This window comes from Condylura cristata, unplaced genomic scaffold (assembly GCF_000260355.1).
Source record: "Condylura cristata isolate star-nosed mole 26May11 unplaced genomic scaffold, ConCri1.0 scaffold00004, whole genome shotgun sequence".
Classification (NCBI taxonomy): Eukaryota; Metazoa; Chordata; class Mammalia; order Eulipotyphla; family Talpidae; genus Condylura; species Condylura cristata.
This window is the reverse complement of record NW_004567105.1, coordinates 24,442,683-24,464,022: the sequence shown is the minus strand read 5'-3', so window position 1 is coordinate 24,464,022 and position 21,340 is coordinate 24,442,683. Positions and strand designations below refer to the sequence as shown.

The 21,340-nt window shown below is 38.7% G+C and overlaps 1 protein-coding gene across 1 annotated transcript in view; it reads right to left on the bottom strand.

The window, feature by feature from the left end:
* The window catches only part of LIN7A (lin-7 homolog A (C. elegans)), a 103,190-nt gene that overhangs the window by 9,067 nt on the left and 72,783 nt on the right, over positions 1 to 21,340 (bottom strand). The gene's annotated exons all lie outside the window — the stretch shown is intronic.

Below are 21,340 nucleotides of genomic sequence, written 5' to 3'. Positions count from 1 at the left end.
TAATAATAATAATAATGAACAACTATAGACCAGAGACATTTTATGGGGATGGAGTGGGGAATGAGATCAAAGGGGGGGAGCGGGTAATGATCTATGGTGATGGCACAAGGGTGATTTGGTGGTAGGAAGCTAATGGGGATTACAACTGAGATGGCAAAAGGCAAAAATGTTGTAAAAATAAACTACTATATTATTTTAAAAAAATAACAAGAAAAAAATCACAAAATCAAACTTATAAATTGTAAGTTTCGAGGTCACATGCCAATAAAGGTCAAATAATAATCCACAAGGAAGTAAATAGGCCTTCTATACTGTTAATAACTTAACAAACACTCCTGTTTTTCTGGAGGGCTCTGTTATTATACAGTGAAGTCTTTGGTTTTAGTAACTTTAATTTCAGAAAAAATATACTAAGAATATTCTCAGAGATGAACACATCTTTCACATACCTATAAGGTAGGTAGGATACAACAAAAAACTATAAATCAAAACTTGACTTCTGAGTTTTAAGAGACTTTGGGACATCAAGGCATAGAGAGGAGTTAGGGAAATTATGTTTAGGGTAAGTACAGACAAAGAAACTTCCTTTCCCAAGCCACCTAAAGATTCTCCAGGTTGGGAGAAGCAAAATGAAAAAGTTGTAATCAGATATTAGATGCCCCGAGAGAGTCAATCTCCCCGAGGCCCCTAGTCCACAGTGCATACCCAGGACAGATGCTTCACCTCTACAAGACTGAGATACAAAGTCTTTTTTGCCTTACATCCTTGGTAAAACTCAAAGGAAAAGTGTGTGTGCGTGCATGCGTGTTTGCATGTGTGTGTGTGTGAAGAGGCCAATGGGGGCAGAGAGGGGCTTGAAGACCAGAACTCTAAGCATAGCAGAGAAGGACACCCCAAATTGGTTGAGATCTCACTTTCACAACCTCAGCAGAAAGGAAACTTAAATGGGTATTTAAATAGCACACACACACACAAAAGATAAAGATGCTGTATTTCAAGCACATTTCAATTACATTTTCAATTATGAATTTGCAATTCATAATTACTACTGTTTTATAGATCTGGATAAAGACATTGTGTCCTAGTCTACTGTTTACTACAGCAAGATGGATGTGGACTGCGAAGAATGGTTTGGAATTTAACAACTTAGACATCAGTGACCTCTAAGAGCACCATTTCAGTCAGTTAGCTGAGTCTGGAGCAGACACTAAAGGTTTAAGAAATGACCACAGTGAGCCCTGGAGGCAAGTTATATAACCTCTCTTCTGCCAAGCCTGGGTTAAACAGAATAAGAGGTTATAAATAGCTGTTGGGCAGAGCGAATTTTCATCTATGCCTGAAGTCTTGGAAAATAGGCTTGTTCAATGAAAAATTTATTCTTTTAATTATGTATTCGGTCATTGACTTGGTCACTCCACAGATATTTACTTAGTATTTTCAGCTAGTTATCTTCTACAAACTTATTTGCAAAACCATGAAATCAGGGGGAAACTTTAATAACTTTCCAGAATATAAAACCTATTTCCAGTGTATCTGTAATATCTTTGTTATTTCTCCGAAGAAGAACTGTTGATGTAGGGAATTCTCCTTTGAAAGAAAAACTTGGTGATGTGGTTGTCCATTCTTTGCCCTAAGTTCTTTTTGAGCATTAAAACTTACATGTTTATATGTCTTAGACACAATGCTTCATCCATTTTCTTGTCTAGATGATTAGTCTCCAGACTCTCTTTTGGCTTCTGTACTACTTGCTTTCATTTACTAGAATTGGAAATTCTAGGTCAGACCTTCAGAGGCCTGCTGTCCCAGCTTGGGGATTCTGCCTGCATTTTGGAGTTGGTACAGGAGGCCTGGGCACAACCTCTGGGACCATCACACTCTCACCTCGGGACTGAAGAGCAAGTGTGCTCTGGCTGGGCACCATATCCAGCCCACAGAACTTCCAGCGTTACCTCCCTCCACCCCAAGCTCTACTAGGTACATTAGCATTCTATAAGGTACAGGTTCTACACTCTCTAAATCCTTGCTTCAAGAGTTTTGTTTTACCTATTCCAATTTGAGAAAGTCATTAGCAAGGATTAATGCGGCAAGGCTTTGCCAACAGACATGTGGTAAAAATTGTATTTGATTAAGAAGGTGGGGAGATGGGTGGTGAGGAAGGAAAGAGACTATAGTAGGTACCCAGGAAATATCTAGACCAAAGAGAAGTGTGATTCTGAAAGGGAAATAACCATAAAGAGAAATATTACCTACTTTGGCCAGGAGCATTCACTAAGATGAATAAAAATGCCCCTATGAGAGAACAGACAAGCCCCTCCTGAAAACATTTCTGCTTGTTTCTTGCTAAATCTTTTAAAAATACACGTAGAGATCAATATGGGAGAGTTCAAATAGTTCTTATGACCATTTTAAAATGCATAAATGTAAGCTAATACCACCTGAAATTGATTCAAAACCTCTAAGAACTGGATCTTCTATCAAGTTCAAATCTAAAGGAATATATTTTCATTCAGGAACTGGAGAAAAAATAGCTCCATAAGTAAGCAGGTGCACACCTGTGGCCTAAGCAATCCCAGGCAGCAGTAAGCTCGAGGAAGCTTTACAGCTTATTTGATGGAAGTCGAGTGAGTCAGGGACCGAGAAATGAAGCATCTTTTCAACATGGTTGCTTTCTGATTGTTTAATCTTTTCTGTTTCCACACATCATGAGGTATTAATATGGCTGCCATTTCTCGGGGTGCTCAAGTTCCTAGCTGATTCAGAGTCATCTCTAAGAAAAAAGCACTTGCTCTGCTTGCATAAATTTACTCATAGCTTGTGCTCTTCCTTCCGTGTAACAGAGAAACCAGTTGTTACGACTGACCCCAGTTAGACCTCAGACTGAGTGGGAAGGAAAGGAAGAGATCCCTGCCTGGGAAGGAGTCTTATTATCTATGTACACTGTATTTCTCCAAATGGCCCACGTTCAGATTTTATGCAGCTCATCTCTGCGAGGATCGCATAGATACAATGCTGATACAGTTTGCTGCTAAATGAATTGCTTAACCAATTTGTTGGATAACCAAGATGTGATTGATCTTTCAGTTATTTTAGACATTTCTCGAACCAGGCTTATGCTTGGGTTCCTACATCAAATCATTCCTTTGGGAATCAAGGCTGAAATTACGTCATCAAGGAGTAAATGATATCCTTAGCGCAGTTAAATAGCTAAGAAACTCAGATCATGCATTGTATCTGTGAAGGCCTTTAGAAACAATCTTGTTTATCTCTGTTTCTTCTTTTTTAATTGATGTACCATGGTTTTACAGCCTTGTTTGTATTTTAGAAGTGTCAGAATTCCCCCCTCAGGTGTAGTTACCTCAGGGCTCCCACCACTGAAGCACCCCAGTCTTTCATTCCCAATAGATACAGAATAAAGACCAAGAGTGCTTGTGACTGGGTCAATTTTATAAACGTTTTAGTTGCAGAATTAAATTATTACTTTTGAGGATGGCGTTTTAGACAACCATTCATTCTGCCTTTCTAGATTATTTAATCTAGATCATGGCAAGAAGGTGTTTGCAGGCTATAAAAGATTCAGAACTAGTGACAAGGATAAGACAGGTTAACTCCAAGGTAGAAAGAGAATCAACTGGCCAGTGAAAGAAGGTTGCAGAAAGGCCTCATGTTAGTGGGGGCTCAGGTCTTCAGAGGGCACATGAACAGTAACAAACTGAAATCTGTTTCTAGAAACTTAAATTTTTACTTACCAACCCATAAACTCTAATGAGGTAATGAAAAGAACATTTCCGATTCATGGGGATTTTTGTACTAGTCATTGATAAATATGGGTGTACAAAAGAATACACTGAGATACTTTTAAAACACAAAGATCTAGACTGTACCCCAGACTGGCCATATTAAGATCCACAGCATTAAGACTTAGAAATATGTGACTTTTTCTGCCCTCCCTGGTGGCGCAACGGGTTAAAGCACAGCACTGAGAAGCTAAAGCCACTTCTGCATGAGTTTGATCCCCGCCTGCCCCGATGTGACCACATGGTGCGGCAGACCTCTCCTGACCCGCCCGCTGCTCCCCTCAGCAGTGTACTTCATCGATCTGCCTGTTCTGTTCCCCACTCTGTTTCTGGTGAAGCCTCTCACCGCCCCTGAGCCTCTGGCCTGTACCCCAGTTCTGTATGCACAAATAAATAAATCTTTAAAAAAAAAAAGAAAAGAAAAAAGAAATATGTGACTTTTTCAAACTCAGATAGAGCCAGCCAGTCACTGATACAACCAGCCAGTTGCATGCTCTGGGCTATCTCAATAGTAAATGATATTTTAAAAAATATTTATTTTATTTATGCATACAAGAACTGGAGTGTAGATCAGAAGTGTCTAGGAGGTTAGAGGATTCATTAGAGACAGAACAGGGAGCAGAACAGGCAGACTGACTGAAATACACTGCTGAGGAGTGCAGAGGGCAGGACAGGAGAGGTCTGCTGGGCCATGTGGGTCAGCTCCCTGGCCCTGTGGATAGCTTCATAGAGCTGAGACTTAACCCCAGCACCACCAGGGAGTCCCAGTAAATAGCTTAAGAGTTTCTCTGCCACATTACTCTAGGAAAGGAGGTTGGAAGAAGAGGGAAAATCTTACAATTTTGCCTTGTTGTGGTTCTATACTCAGCATTTTTGGCAATTAAAAAAAAAACCTATATTGATTGAGTGTTTAATTAAGAATGGGATTATCTCTGCACAAACTACAGGATATAGTCAGAAAAAAATCCCTTTATGACTCTTTAATCCTTTTCTTTCCTCAAATATGTTAATTTCCTGTTCTAATTGTATTCTCTCTTGCTGAAGAAAAGTGGCAAGTGTATAAAAAGTATCACATTTATCCCTTGGAAAAAAATATGCTAATGTTCTCCCATAGTACTTTGTTCCTGCCTAAATGCTAATATCTATTTCGGTGCACTGTAATTTATCAGTTTGCAATCATTCTGCTGTCACTAGACTGTCCACGGGCAGGATGAGTCTTATTTATCTCTGTGTCCAGCATCTATTGTGAACTCAATAATTACTTAGTCAATGAATAAACCATCAATATGTGTATGTTTTCCTATTAGGCTAAGGAGCCATTATTGCCCATTTTGAACATGAGTTTCTTTCTTTCTCAGAATTGTGAGCTCAATATCACAGTAGTATACAAGCTGCTTAGTATCTCAGAGCCTCAAATTCCTCACCTGTAAAATGGGTATCCTAGAGTGTCTACTGAAAAATCTCATTTGGATATTAAAATTAACATACACAAAGCACTTGGGAAGAACCTGACATAAAAGTGTTAGCTCTGTATGGAACTATTTCCTCTCTGATACTTGCTAGGGTTTCAGGTACTTAGGAACAGCACCAACAACCAAATATTATCTGCTATTGGGGTAGGGAGGAATTTTCTATGTATTATTTAGAAAGCAAAAGTTTACTAAATAAATTTATAGTGTATGGAGTTTGTTAGATGAATGTTTAAAACTATTTAGTTTAATCAATGGCTTCTAATCACCCTCTAGTAATTTAGAAGTGCTGTTTTATATGTACAATTGATATGATAATTACAAGTGATCATTATTCATGAAAAACTTTTTTCAGTGCTTCCACAATGTCATACTTTGTTAAGAAAATAAGAGGGTGAAGGAGATTCATTTGATAAGAAACTGTGAATACACTTGAGAGGGGGAAATCATCAAATCACCACAGAACAAAGGAGCAAGGAGGTTGGGGGGGGAAGGGTCGGAGGAAGAATGGCTATAATTACACGTATTTTTCCCTATGAGAGTAGTTATAAATATAAAAAGTTTTGAACCATGAAAGTAGAGCATGCAGAGTATTAGCAGCAGACCCTGGAGGCATAAAACTTCAAATAAGCAAAAGCTTTAGAAAAAAATTCAATGTCAGAAATTACAAACATAACATTTGGTTGATCTTTCAAATGGCCCACCTTTCAAATCTGGAGACTAAAATTGGAAGCCTTGCAGCTACTATATCTCAGTTGTAATGATTTATAGTAACTCTGCTCAATCTTTGATGTTCTGGCATCAAAATGGGGGTGGGGGAGTTCCTGATGTTTGTTGAGATGAAGATTAAACACCCCCCCAAATACACACACACACACACCCAAACACACACAGTAAGAACACACATATACACAAACACACACAAACACTCCACATATATACACACAAATTGCATACACACACACACATGTACACACCTACAGGCTTTTAAATACATGCGCACTCATATACACATATAGATACATACATATCCATGCACATGACCATCCACAGGAGTACAAATGTGGACACTAAAAATTTGAAAACAGAACAAAGCTACGTGGGAAAATATTTGTAGGAAATGAGATCTTTTAACCAGCCGGTTAATTTTTGAGTGCTAGTTTTCACCCAGGAAATTCAGATTATGAGGAACCACCTTCCAATCATGACTCACCGGATTTGTGTTTCCAAAATGCATGCTGTGCCCACCCACACTCTCGTGAACTACCACACACTGTGATGCTGAAACGCCCAAGAAACAGAGACTTGCAAATGTTCAGAAGCAGGAATGTTTCAGTTGTCAATTTTCACTATTTGTTCCGAGGTTTGACTGGGCATTAGGGAGGATTTGTGGAGGTGGTGATGACCGCCCTCTCCCATGTAATCACCAAGAACTACCTTCCCCACAATCACCATGATCATAGTTCCACATAAGCCTGCAAAAATTCTCAATTACTGAAATGTAGTAAGATTCCTTAATCAAATCATCATACCAGCTTTCAGTACTGTCAGACCTACAGGGCAGACCAGGCAGGGAATGAGGACAAGAGGGTCAGGATTTGATAATCATAGACAAATTACTTCTTAAGAGTGTGACCTCTAGAAAACGGTCTTGAGCCTTCCCTTGTGGCACAATGGGTTAAAAAGCTCAGCACTATGAAGCTATCTGCAGCCACTGCAGCACAAGTTTGATCCCTGGCCAGGGCGGTGACCCACATGGCACAGCAGGTCTGCTGTCTGCCCCTGCTCCCCTCAAAGTGTACTTCATTAAAATGCCTGTTCTGGTCCCCACTCTGTCTTTGGTGAAACCTCTCACCACCTCTGCACCTCTGGCCTGTACCCCAGTTCTGTATGCATAAATAAATAAATCTTTAAAGAAAAAGAAAATGGTCTTGTTTCTTTAAGCCTCAGTTCCCAGATAGAGACAATCCTGGCCTGTGTACTGGGAGTACCACAAAATGCCTCCATTCTGGGTTAACTGATCATTAAGATATAAACATATATTGCAAAGAGTAAAGAGTACATAGAAGAATTTGGTACATGATATTTCTTTAACTATTTTTAATCAACAACCCATGTAGAGTTTTAATTTCAGTGGACATGAAGTAAAGTAACTTATTTTGAAGGAGCCATTGAATATCAGAGGGAAGCATCAGGAAGGGGAGCTTTAGGAAGAGAAGAGCTGAGTTAAGAGAAAGGTCTGAAAGAGTATGTTCAAGGTCATGCAGGTACACGCTGCTATAATTTGGTCAAGTTGCTAGCATTACCCACTCTGCCACCTCAGTACCTGACTTAAAATGGCAAAGCTAGTTTAGAAAGACGGCCAAGACTCAACCAAGGGAATGTGTGAATGTTGATATATCAGTATTGCATTCCTGCACGCTGGCTGAAATCCATGAAGACAAATGTCAAAGTCCACCCTTCAAGTAGTCTAATGATTTTTATGGCAGATGGACTATGGTCATGATGTTAGGGGGAAAGGATGTCCTCAAGGAACTCTGCAGAGTATTGTGGACTCTACTCCCTACTCCGGCTTTCTGGACTCTGACCCCTACTCCAGTGGTTGAAAACTACAACTCCCAGCAGCACCAAGGAAAGAACTGTGAGGACCCAAGGGCGGAGCTAAGCAGGCATTCTGGGACTTTGAGGGATAAATAGGGTGCCATTTGCTACAGCTTGGGCTCCCTCGGGGAAATGGCTCTCCAGACCACAGAACCTGGGGCTTTCTGTTAGTATGTTACCAGAGCTCCAAGTTAGCTGATCCGGTAAGATATTCCAGTTGTTGTTTCCTTTTCTTTTCCCCTTTTGTAAATACCCATTTTGACCCTTTTGTGTGCGCCTTCAGTACAAATGAATTGTAAGTGCATGGGTGAGGCCCCACAGACAGGTGGCCCAGTTCACACTGGGCTGCCCTGTAACAATGATAGTCCTCCCTCTCGATTGGACTGGTGCTGGAAGAGTCTATGAAAGATTTTGTAAGCCAGAAAAAGGCTTAGCCTATAGTGAGGTTTACCTCACTATGTGTAACAAGCATCATCCTCTCATATTCCCCTCTCCCCGCCTGACAGCATGTGCTATGATTCAATAACACTAGGATTTTTTTTTTTTCATTTCCTTCAGTATCTTACTCTACTTATCTCAAAGAGACTATAGGTTTCTAAAGGGTGCCAAAGAGACAATTCTAGGATACTGAAATGATTAAGGAAAATGCTTTAAAGAATAGATTTTATTAGTTAATCTGTTTCAGCACTCTAGAAGCTCATGTAATTAATAAAAAGCATAAAGGAGAAACAACAAATCTGAACAAAATTGTCTAAGTCTGGAGCTGTCAACTGTGTTTCTTATGAAATATAAAGCAGTGGGAACATTTATGTTGCTGTGTACTTTAAATAGTAAAACGTTAATAACAACCATAATGTTTAATTTAACTGTAGAGCCTCAACATTACAGATGACTACTTGGAAAAGAGGAGAAAATTTGAAGGATATTTCAGTTTTACTGTCCAATAACCTAACTCTGCACACAAATATCTTTTCCAATTAAACACACACCCATGGGATGTTCCTCGGATTCATCACTGGTGGCTTACACTAGGACTTTCAGGGCGTATTTACTTAAGTGCTTTAGCTGGTTATAATGCCCAATTATCGTCTTCACTCCATCCTCTCTAGTCCTGTTACCATTGCCCAGTTCAGCCACTCTATTACCAGGATATTCGCAACTCTCCCCTCACACACATCCAATTAACCACCCATACTAATTAATATTCATTCCTCACTATCACCTCATTTTATGCTTGATTTTTACTTCTTATGATGTCTTGCTTACTTAGTATATTCTCTAGCTTCTCTCTTGTCCAGACTCTTTTCTAGAGTCTAATCTGAGTCAATAGTCTTTGCATTCACTTGTTTAAAATCCATAGCTCTGGTAGCCACTGTCTTTGAAGGAAGGAAACAGCTTCTCAGCTTGCTTCGTTGTGGTACCTAGCACAGTGCATAGCACTTACCCAAAAGTTTATCTAGCTAATCTTGGAAGAGCTGGCTTTGAAGTTTAGTATCAAAGATAAACAACTGTCAAGAGTTAGAGAAAGTGAGTTTATGTCCTTGTGCCTCAGTTTCCATATATGTAAAAGGGTGAGCACATCTCCTGCAGAGATGTCATTTAAGATTTAATGATGGCCCTCCCTGGTGGCGCAGCGGGTTAAAGCACTGCACTGAGAAGCTAAAGCCACTTCCGCATGAGTTCAAATCCCGCCTGCCCCGGAGGTGACCACATGGCGTGGCAGACCTCTCCTGACCCGCCCGCTGCTCCCCTCAGCAGTGTACTTCGTGGATCTGCCTGTTCTGCTCCCCACTGTGTCTCTGGTGAGGCCTCTCACCGCCCTTGAGCCTCTGGCCTGTACCCCAGTTCTGTATGTACAAATAAATAAAAATCTAAAAAAAAAAAAAAAAAAAAAGATTTAATGATAAGGGCCTCCCTGGTGGTATAAGGGGTTAAACTGCAGCACCAAGCCATTATAGCACGGGTTCGATCCCTGACCAGTGTGCTGACCCACATGGTGCAGCAGACCTCTCCTGCCTCATCCGCTGCTCCCCTCAGCAGTGTATTTCACTAGATTTCCCTGTTCTGCTCCCCACTCTGTCTCAGGCGAATATTCTCACCTTCTATACCTCTGGCCTATATTCCAATTCTGTATGCATAAATAAATAAATCTTTCTTACTCAAAATAAAATGCAAATACCTTACAAACGCCTACAGTTTATTCTCCACTCCTAGCTAACCTCTCCAACTTCATCTCCTAGGAAATCCCATTTATATCCTAAAAACCCTAGAGTGCTTTGCTGTATTGCTCATGCCTACTCCATTCCTGCCAGAATTTTGTATGACTAGCATCCTCTAAATGAGTTCCAGGTTAACAAATGTCAACTCTCCTAGTGGAGAGCTGCAAATTAGTACATAATGGGATAAAACATAATCACTTATTTAACAATTTGACAACGCCAAAATTTTGGTGAAATTTATATTTTTATTCAGTGTGGAGTATACATTGGACATCAATGGCAGTATCTATGAAAACAAAATGTGCCTGTCCCTTCCTAATCTGGTTTGTCACATTTCCTACTCTAGGAAAACTCATTGTGTTATGTGGTGATTTTCACAGAAACTGTGTTCACAATAACAAAATAAAAGCAATAATGGATAACAAGTTTAGTGTACCGTGAGAGGGGAATGGTTATATTAACTATAATAACACATACAATGGAATACTATACAGTAGATTATAGTAGACAAGGCAAGATATCAAAAATAGAGAGACAGATACATACATGTCATCAAGAAATCATAGAATAATTAGTATAAATGAAAAAAAATCAAAGTATTTTTAAAACTTCTAATACTGCTGGTGCTGTTACAATGCTACTATCACTATCTCCACCACCACTAGCTATTACTGAGTGTTGACGTCACTACTGTACGGGTACCAAAATGTTACTCTTCACAAGAACCTGGCAAAATCTGTAATATTATCATACCAATTTTGTACATGAGGGAACTTAGACACAGAAAAGTTGTTTCTATCTGAACACGATTAATGGCCAATACATCTAAACTCTGGCCTCTTAAATCATTTTCCTGTATTCTCATATATTTATATTTAAAAATAAAAAAATTAAATGAATAACTGTGTGTGTGTGTGTACTTGAATGCAAAGAAAACTACTCGATAAATACTCATTATCAGGATTCTTGATGGGGAAGGAGGGAGGGCTGGACAGGAAGGAGTGGCAATGAATTGAGGGAAATGGTTAAAGAGAACTTTTTTTATAACCAATATTTTTTTTCAATAATATAATGGTTTATTTTTACATCATTTTATGCCTTTTTCCATCTCAGTTGTAAGGGTAAAGAGAATTTTTAAAAAAATCTAATTTCAATCTTTTCACACTCAGTTGTCTGGGAATTGTTAAAAGATGCATTCCCAATTTCGGTTATAATTTTTCTTTAATACAATAGCCTAGTATCATCATCAGGAAGAAAATGAGAGGGGAAGTCATTCCAGAACAAACTGCGAAAGGTGGAATAAAGGGTAATTTTGTTTTAAAAGTGCTTTGAGGCACAACTTTGAAGTAATTTGAGCAAAAATAAATTATAACTGTAATTGCTTGGATAATTCAGGTGAAATGAAGGGATTTTAGCTGAAATTATGGATGTAGAAATTATGGATGTAGAAATGTGGTTTGTGGGAGCCTCTAATATAATGGGATGCAATGAGATTCTGTGTGAGCAATCAAGACTAAATGCCTTTGCTCCTGGTGCCATTAATTTGCTGTAACCTGAGTTTTCCTTTCCTCCATTTCCTCTCACTTGTTTATCTGTCCATGCCAGCATTCATTTCAGTTACATGACCTGGCAGAAGATTCATGTTTAAGTAGCATGCTAGAAATCCAGGTTTTCAGAGTATGAAATCTAACTAAGAACGAAAAGGAAGAATTGTGAAATACTGCACGTATAAATTTCTGCTTTTCATCTATTGGCTCCCGAGAAGAATAACTGCAGTGATTTCAAGCTTGATAGATGTGAGATCCCAGAGGGAGTTACAACTCAGTCGACCTAGGGATATTTTTGAAAATGATATGAGCTAGCTTTGTATTTCTTCCTTGGTATTGTTGTTATTGATCCTCTTCTTCCCCACTCTCACCCAAATAGTAATGCATTGTTTGTAACAAAGAAACAAAGCTATTCCTTGCATTAACAGATCGTAATTAGATGCTACTTCTCTTGCTGAACATTAAGTTAAATCCGCACCTCTTTCTTTTTATTTAATTCTGGCCCATTCTAAACTGCTCGTAACCCTGTAACTACAGCAATTATTCTAAAACGCACATTTTGATCACGTTACTCTCTAGTTTAAAATCCTGTCGAGTTCCTGATTGCGGAAGTGCCATCCAAAGTCTTCAACACAAGGTACCCCATTATGATCTGACATCTATTTTCAACTCTGCCTGCCAAATTATAAGGCTTCGAACAGAAGAACTTGGCATCTTCTCTAGTGTCTGGCCTATTCCACCTGTTCCCTCAGGAGATAGCCCATGCACCTTCCTCCTGCCTCCAGTCACCCATCCATCGCTTCCACAGTAGCTTTCTGTCTGGGGCAGGATGTCTCTTCTATGTCGTCCCTTCCCTGGGAAAGCAATGATTTCTTAGTTGAAACCAGTGACTACTGTCTTAATTATGAACTATAGCAAGGACAACAACTAACATTTACGTCTCAGGAACTGTGTGATGCCTGCCCCTTGTATGTCTGCCCTATTTAACACCAAAACATAAAAACAAGGTAGCTACTATTATAGCATCTCATTGTAAGGAGGAAACTAAGGTTCCGAGGATATGGCATTACGCCTCAAACCCATAAATTACATTGAATTGGTTTGTGTTTTACAGGGATGCAGGGAGAGTTAAATGGCCTGGTGCATTTAGAATGCTTAGCAAATGCCTGGCCTATAAACTCTCAAAGGAAACCTTTCCTCTTACTTTGTTATCACTCCCATTACCACACGTGAGCATGTGTGTGTGTGGAGGGTGTGTGTCCGCTTCATTTGTGAACCTAACATCTGGGGTTTTTAAATTACCACTTTAATTAAGTGGTAGATAGAGTAGGTGATAAGTTCTGAAATGCTTGCACTGTCTGAGTTAGCAAAAACTTAAAAGGTGAGTTAATTCCACTGAGGCCATCTCTAGCTTCCTCATTGCTTCTCCACAGCCAGTGCTTTTCCATCTCAGGAATTCTTCACCAACTCTTTTCTTCTGAGTCAAATGCTCTCCCCTCCATACTTATTTGACCCCATTAGTCATCTCTTTTAGTTATCACCTTAAATATCCCCTTCTCAGGGAGCCTATTTTAACCAGCCAGCACCACTCCCCCTCCTGCCCAGAGCCTTCACTTCCAATTCTCCTGATTTTTTCTTTTTCTTCTTTGATTCCCATCTTTACCTTTTTACTTTATTAAAGCAACATTGGTTGTAAGGAGGTGTGATTCTTTACTCTAAATCATATACAGTGTTACAAGTCAACGTCACCTGATTTAATCTTCTTCCCTTAGTACTGACCACATCTACACCTGATACTGTCAAAATATTAACAGGATATAAAATAATGGTATGTCATTAAGTTAAAAAATAATATATGTATTTGCTTATTTACTTTGCTTATTGTTTATCCTACTGGAATACAAACTCCATGATGTTAAAAAGTTCTTTTTTTCATGAAAGAATTCTGGCTGCTTCAAACAGTGCCCAGTATATTTTAGAAATTAAATACTTTTTGAGTGAATGAATGAATTAATGAACATTAAGATTATGCCCAAGTCATGTTACATAATAACGTTGCTTAGTTATATGTGTAGTCTAAGTGCATTTATGTCCCTTCTGTAAACGTATTATCCTTTATTTAATATTTCTCAAACTAAAGATTTGGTAAAATAACTGATGAGCTATTGGAGAAAGCAGATGACTGTGCTTAGACCTAGCAGATGATTATACAAAAATAATGAAAGTAAAAAGTTTTATTCAGGTCTCTATTTGTTTATAAATATAAAAAAGAACATCAGAGAGAATTTTAATGAGTGTTTGATTAATTTTATACCTAAAATAAACTTTAGGTATTATTAAAAGTTGTACATAAGTCAATTCTTGACACTTTTATTAAAAAATAAATTTATTAAGGACCAAGCAGGCTAAAAGTGATGGGGCTTCTGTACAGAACAGTCCAAATGTGCACAATTATATTTAACACCACTGAAGGAACTTGTATTTTTTTAAATAATTTTTTAAATTTATTTATTTATTCGTACAGATCTGGGGTACAGGCCAGAGATGCGGAGGGTGAGAGAATTCACCAGAGACAGAGTGGGGTACAGAACAGGCAGATCGACAAAGTACACTGCTGAGGGGAGCAGCGGGTAGGTCAGGAGAGGTCTGCCACAACATGTGGTCAGCTCCAGGGCAGGCGGGATAGAACTCATGCGGAAGTGGCTTAAGCTTCTTTGTGCTGTGCTTTAACCTGCTGAGCCACTAGGGAGGACCCGGAACTTGTATTTTTAACCCAAATATTGACAACCTACAATGATGTGAGATCTGATAACTAGCCTCAGACAACTTTGCATTATCTGCCTGTCAATTTCATCTAATAAAGTAGGACCCATGTGAAATGGTGTTGCAATGAATTCCTCTGTGATTAACTGCCCACACTGTTATAGTAGCATGGGCACTGACATTTAAAGTTGCTACTTAAATTGCTTACAAGTGAATGTTATTCTAACAGTAATCATTTAATGTAGATTTGTAAAAATTTAAACAGCATGTGGTTCCAAAAATAATGGGGATTTCAAGATGAGAGTCTGCCCCCTTCAAACCTCGCAAGCCAGTCTCATTTCAGAACCATAGCAGAACAGAGAAAGCTCTCAGCATCTCTGCAGACGACAGTGACAGACTTTATTGAGTGCTCAAATAGATACTGTGTCTTCCAGAATTAGGCAGAAAAGAAAAGTGGCGAGGTCTTAGCATATTTCTGTTTGTGACATATTGGCACAATATTTCTACAAAGCTGAATTTGGGAGCAAACTCATCCAAAGCTGAAGCTAAGGCCAATTTTGCGTAATGCAGCCATTTCTATTGAAAAACAACTTTTGTGTTTCCAGGAGAATCAGATAACAGAAAGCTCCTTTAGGGTATTTATGTTTTATTTAAACTGTCTCTTTCCCGGTGCCAGGCACATGGAATGTGGTTAAGTAAATCTGGTCTGTCAGTCTGATGGAAAACTTGAAAGTGATATTCTTAAAACATGATTTGCCTGTAGAGACAGATTCAATAATGGTGTGTTGTCTCCTACTTGCTACTGTCACCCAGGATCAGCTTTGGTTCTTCTCCTCACTGGCTCCTCAATTCAGAGACAAGCCTTGGGTGAAGTCTCTTTTCCCAGAACAGCCCTCATTTGTGGAATTCCCTTCCTTCATGCCATGATTTGGTAGAAGGCCATTCTGTTCACATACTCCATGCAATGTATAATGTAAACAATTTCGATATTAACAGAGCAGTTACCATTTGATTTACATAGGTTTTCAGAAAATTGGATGAATTGAGTTGAAAACAGTGGTTCTCAGTTAGGTGAAGATCTCCCTCCAAGGAAATCTGCCAATGTTATGAGCCGTTTTTGATCATCCCCATGGAAGGGAGGTGTGTCACGGTCAGAGATGATGCTAAATATTCCATGACATACAAAACAGTACCCCCGGAAAACAATTCTTAGTTTCAAAATAGCAAAAGTTCTGAGGTTCAGAAATTCTAACTAAAATAAATTTAATTTAGCAAAAGTTTATTTATCAGAAGCTTTTAGAACAAAGTTTTCTACTTTGAAATGCCAAGCATCTTGATAAAATTCAATTAATTGATTTTAAACTAACATACTCTAAAGGCAAACTTAATTTTAAAACTATGCCCTTCTCAAAAACCAGATGAAATTGGGCTCCTGTACATTTTTACATGGAGCATCTTTACATTTTTACATTTTTGCACAAACTGTTGTTGAGTGCTGAGTTTCTCACTTTCTCAATTAACAGTCTTTTAAAAATATATATATGGAACTATAGCTTATTTATTATTATAATTTGGGGGTTACATTTTCTCTCCTCCATATGTGCACGTTGCACTCACCCTCCACCAAAAATAAACATCTGCTCATCTTGAAATTTCTCTTGTTTTTGTGACCATAACTGTTTAAAATTTTACAAATCTATGTTAAATACTCATTATAAGGTTACAATTCACTCTAAGCAGTAAGAAAACAAAAAGCTTTTCTGTCTTCAAACAAATCATTGCGAAAACAAAATGCAACCTATAGAATGGGAGAAAGTATTTGCACACTGTATGTCTGGTAAAGGGATCATTTCCAAAATACGCAAACTACTTATAAAATCTAATAACAAACAAAACAAAAAGCATAATAAAAAAATGGCAAAAAGCCTCAACAGTTTTCTAAATAAGGCATTCAGATGGCCTACATACACATAAAGACTTATTCACCATCACTTATGATAGGAAATGCAAATCAAAACCACAATGATATAGCACCTCACCACTGTGAGACAGACCATCTCAGAAAGAATGGAAACAAAAATTGAACTGTCTTTCTCCATTGTCAAAGGAGGCAGAACCCATGTCAGAAACTTAGCATGGACTAGAAGGTTTACTAGTTGACAGCTTTTAGTTTTTCCTTCACTCTTTCACATACTCACACATGTTGCCAGTTGCCAGAACAACTCATCTAAATACAATAAACCCACCTTATGTTAGTCATATCCTCCCACCTTCAAGTGAAAAATGCAGGCTCCAGTCATGGCTTGTGAAACGGCTTGTGCTATCAACTCCAACCCCATCACACTTTGCCTGCCTCCTTACTACAAACATCCCGTTGTTTAATATGTTTGTGCATTTGTTGTTCCTTCTGCCTGGAGGAATCGTCCATCAACTCACTGACTTTGACATTTGCATAGATAATTACTTCTTAACCTTCAAGATCCTATTTAAATATCATTGCCTCTACAAAGCTAGAAGGTGTTGTTGTTTGTTTTATAATTTCTAACTTATAAATTAAAATGTTTTCCAACATCATCTGTATTCCTCAGTGTCAGTAACTGACTGGAACTGTGGTGGGTCTTTCCACTCTAGATTGCCCAGTTTGCACTGGATCATCACTTCACGTTTAAATGATCATCTACTGGATCCCATAGTAGCCAAATTTATCACTCGTTTTTTTTCTTTTTTTTCCCAAGGAAAGCTCATTGCAAAACCAAATGTAGTGCAGTCTCATGCTACCTTGGTATTCAAAGGGAGAAACCCAAGAGACTAGAATCCCCAATTTTTTTAAAATTATATTTTGCTCGATTTGTAATGACTACAACATATGTGCTAATGACTTCAAAATGAAAAAGTTGAGTTATGCTACAGGTGCTGGGTGATAAGCGAGCTCAGGTGCATTCTATGAAAGCAAATCTTGTACACATGTACCTCCCTTGCAGCAATTTAAACTCAGGTCCAAACCAACACATCCTGATTTCAGGATACAAAGACAGATGCCTGAGCTCATATTCAGGTACAGTGTTATATCTTAAACTATACTATATCTTCATTGTCACTGGTGATGATGGATACAGACCTGATATCTCCTGAAGTGCATTTAGATGCTATGGATTATCAAACAGAAGGACTCTAATTTATATTTCAGAGTAAAATAAGCAGTGGGAAAATGGCCGGCCAACTAATGATTCTGTATTTAGGCCTACAGAGAAATCAAACCAAGGAGAAAAGGTTTAGGGTCCAAGGTGACACATTTTGCTAAGTGTGTCATTAAAACTGACCACACTCATGGCTGGACTGAGAAAAGCGTGGTTCCAGTACCACAATGTCATGACTCTATCACTGCATTTTTCATATCCAAGGCTTTGGGTAAAAGCTTGCGCCTCTCACACAGACCTCCAGCAATCATATACAAGTGGATCCCATCTGTATCAGAGTTTTCTAATTAGAGAATATACTGAAGCATAGGACAAGAAAAAAATCCATTGTAGAAAACTGTATAAACTCTGAAACTAGTCCCGGTTGGTATTTATTAGGTAGAGCTTTGGAGTTAAAGTATTTTTAAAACATTCTAACTTGGCTTTTGGCTGATGTCAGCATCTATAGACCAACATTTAATAACTTAGAAGAGTGTTTCTTCTCAAGCAAGTTAGGTGTAAATTGAATCATAAAGCATAGCTTTTAGGCAATAGAAATTGGTTTCTCCACTAGTGGTGAAACTTGTAATTAGTTTGGTGAGTTCTATAAGGCATGAGTGGTGGTCAAACTTGACCTAGCACAATCTGAGAGAAACTTCTGTATTCCTTTGGGATGAGTCACACATTTCCCAGCCATTACTTGATTTACATTTTCTGCTTTTGTAAATTAAGGTATAGTTATAATAGGAAATAAGAAGAGGCCTATTATCTAGGAGTTTGATGAAAGGGCTGTTTAATAATAATATGTGCCAATAATGCAATATAATTCTGTGGAAAGGTAGCCTCATTTTTGCCAATGCAATGTCTGGGGCCGGAATTGAACTTTCACTGAAGTGGCAATGCTGCTTCTAACCCCTTGCACCACCAGGGAGGGCCCTCAAACTGCAGTTCTAGTTGGCTCCCCCTGACAGCCAAACATATCCTCATGAGTGAGTGGGGGTCAGGCTGTTCAAGTTACACCCTAATTCCTGTTTCTATGCCCCCTCCCCCATCCTCCTCCCACCAACCCCACCAAGTGGACTGATGGGCCACGCAGGCATGGAATAATTCAGATGTGTTCATATCACAACCTTTGCTCCCTTCAATATTTGCAACCATTTAAATTCAAGTAGACTCCTTGTTCAAAATGTTAGTACTTTTAGGAATTTTTTTTTTATAAAAGTTAAAATCACTTTGAGGAAGTCAGTAAAACAATAGACCTTCTCTAAGGTCCAGAAATACACTTATGCAAAACCACTCCATGCAAGTATTTAGTAATGACGCTTCTATTTGTTTGCCTTTAAGTTACGATGAGTAAGAATACACTGCCTGAACTGGAATCTCTAACTCTGTCTTTAGCAATTGTTTGACGTGGGGCAGCTTATTGACCTCTTTCTTCCTCAGTTTCTTCACTGGTAAAATAAAAACGCCCAAAGTAACACCAAATGCCAAAGGTCATTATGGGAAAAAGTGAATTCGTGATGTGAACTACTAAAAATGAAATATGAAGTTCTTCAGAAATATGGAATTTTTACAATGTACAAGGATTATTCCAAGGCTGAAGAAAAGACAACAAACACAGATCCCTGCTGTCAGCAGCCACTTGTTTTAATGTGGGGCTTAAATTTTGATAGACTCCTTCCAGGGTATTGCATTGTTAATTTTAAAAATCTTTGAGTTTTTGCTTTTCCTTCGCTCATGCCAAATATAAGATTTTAATCTCAGTTTCCACTCTGGGATGGTGCAGGTTCATAAACCTCAACTCTAATACTAATTTTTGTTTCATCCTGGTTCCACACCTGACAGGCTTTCTGCATAAGTTATTTTGGCTGTGCACCCACCCTTCACATGGGAAAGATATTTATAAAATGGAGTATGGGGATCCAAATTGAGGAAAACAATTTATTCTATTCCATTCCTAAATTTTTACACATTCTTCTGTTATGCTTAAAAATTAATTAACACGGTGCATATACTGTATCGACAGCTTTATTTAGGATTAACTACGGAGCTGGGGGAATTTAACTGCAATTTTCCCGTCAGTGATGCTCTAAAACTGCTTGGATTCCAGAAGCTAACAAAGACACAAAGACTTCTTTTCACTGTAAAATATTTTTAAAGTTTGTATTTTTTTTTTTTCTGTGCTCTGCCTTCCTGCTACTCATCCACAGTCTCCTGTTAGTGCCAGTAGAAAATCACTATTCAGGTTGATTCTTTTGCATTTTCTGTCTTTTTTTTTTTAAAGAAACTTATTACGAAGGCAGTGGCAACTGCTTCAGCATGAGCTTGATCCCTAGCCAGGGAGGTGACTGACTAGGCGCAGCAGACCTCTCCTGACCTGCCCTCAGCAGTGTACTTGCTTAAACTACCTGTTCTGCTCCCCACTCTGTCTCTGGTGAATTACCTCACACCCCTGCAACTCTGGCCTGTACCCCAGTTCTGTATGAATAAATAATATTTTTTTAAATGAAACTTATTAAGAAATAACTGAATTTACTGGAAATTGAGATGAGATTGAGCTGGAGTTTCTACATACCTTTCACCCAGTCTCCACCAATATCAACATCTTGAAAAACTACTGCATAATATTAAAACCTGGAATTTGACATGGGCATAATTCAGTTTATTTAGATTTCAGTAGAACTGACTTTTTAAAAAAAATTTTTTAGATTTTTAAACAATTTACTTATGCATACAGAACTGTAGTGCAGATCGGAGGTGCAGGGGGTGAGAGGATTCACCAGAGACAGACTGGGGAGCAGAACAGGCAGACTGAAGAAGTACACTGCTGAGGGGAGCAGGGGTGAGACAAGAGAGGTCTGCCGCACCATGTGGGTCACCTCTGGAACTCAGTGGGTCACCTCTGGAACTCAGGTTCGAACTCGCACTGAAGCGGCTGTGGCCAGCTTGCAGCACTGCGCTTTAACCTGCTGGGCCACCAGAGGAGGGCCAGGATTGACTTTTTAAATAACCCTTTGCTACACTTTGTGTATTTAGATGTGGGTCACTGTGTACATTTGTGCATATCTGTTTCTTTGCATGCAAATGTATGCATGCACAAACATATGTATATGAGTCTGTGTGTGTGTGTGTGTGTGTGTGTGTGTGTAAGGGGACTTCAGGGAACAAAAATCAAAGTGACAGAATTAAAAAAACAAATTGGGAGACCACTGTTCCAATTTTCTACATGGTACACACATTTTGAAATATTTAAAGACAGTTGAAGGACATCATCTCTGATGAAAACTTCAAATGATGGGCACCTATCTATCGTATGGTTCAGTCTTTCCTGTTTATAGAACTCTATCTGCTTGAAGAAAAAAATTTAATACTAAGCTGAAATCTGCCTGCCCTGTACTTTTTATACACTGGTCTTGGCTCTGTCATCTGGTGACTCACACAATGAAAGACAACTAAAGTCAGCCTTCCCTCCCCTACATGTTTTCTACCCTAAACAAGTCCTTCTTCATCTTTCTCATCATATGTGAGACTTCTCTGCTTTGGATAAGCTTGTTCTTTCACAAGAACAGAACCAAGAGGAGTGAGCAAAGCAGTACATGAGAACTGACTCATCTCTTGCCCAACCCATATAACATTATTTAGAAGAATGACCCTTATAGTCGCATTAATATGTTTCTATTTTTTCCCAACTTGTCTCAGATTTCTATGGAAATGGAAATCCCCAGGCTGATTTTGCAGTTTGATGAAAGGGCTGTTTAATAATAATATGTG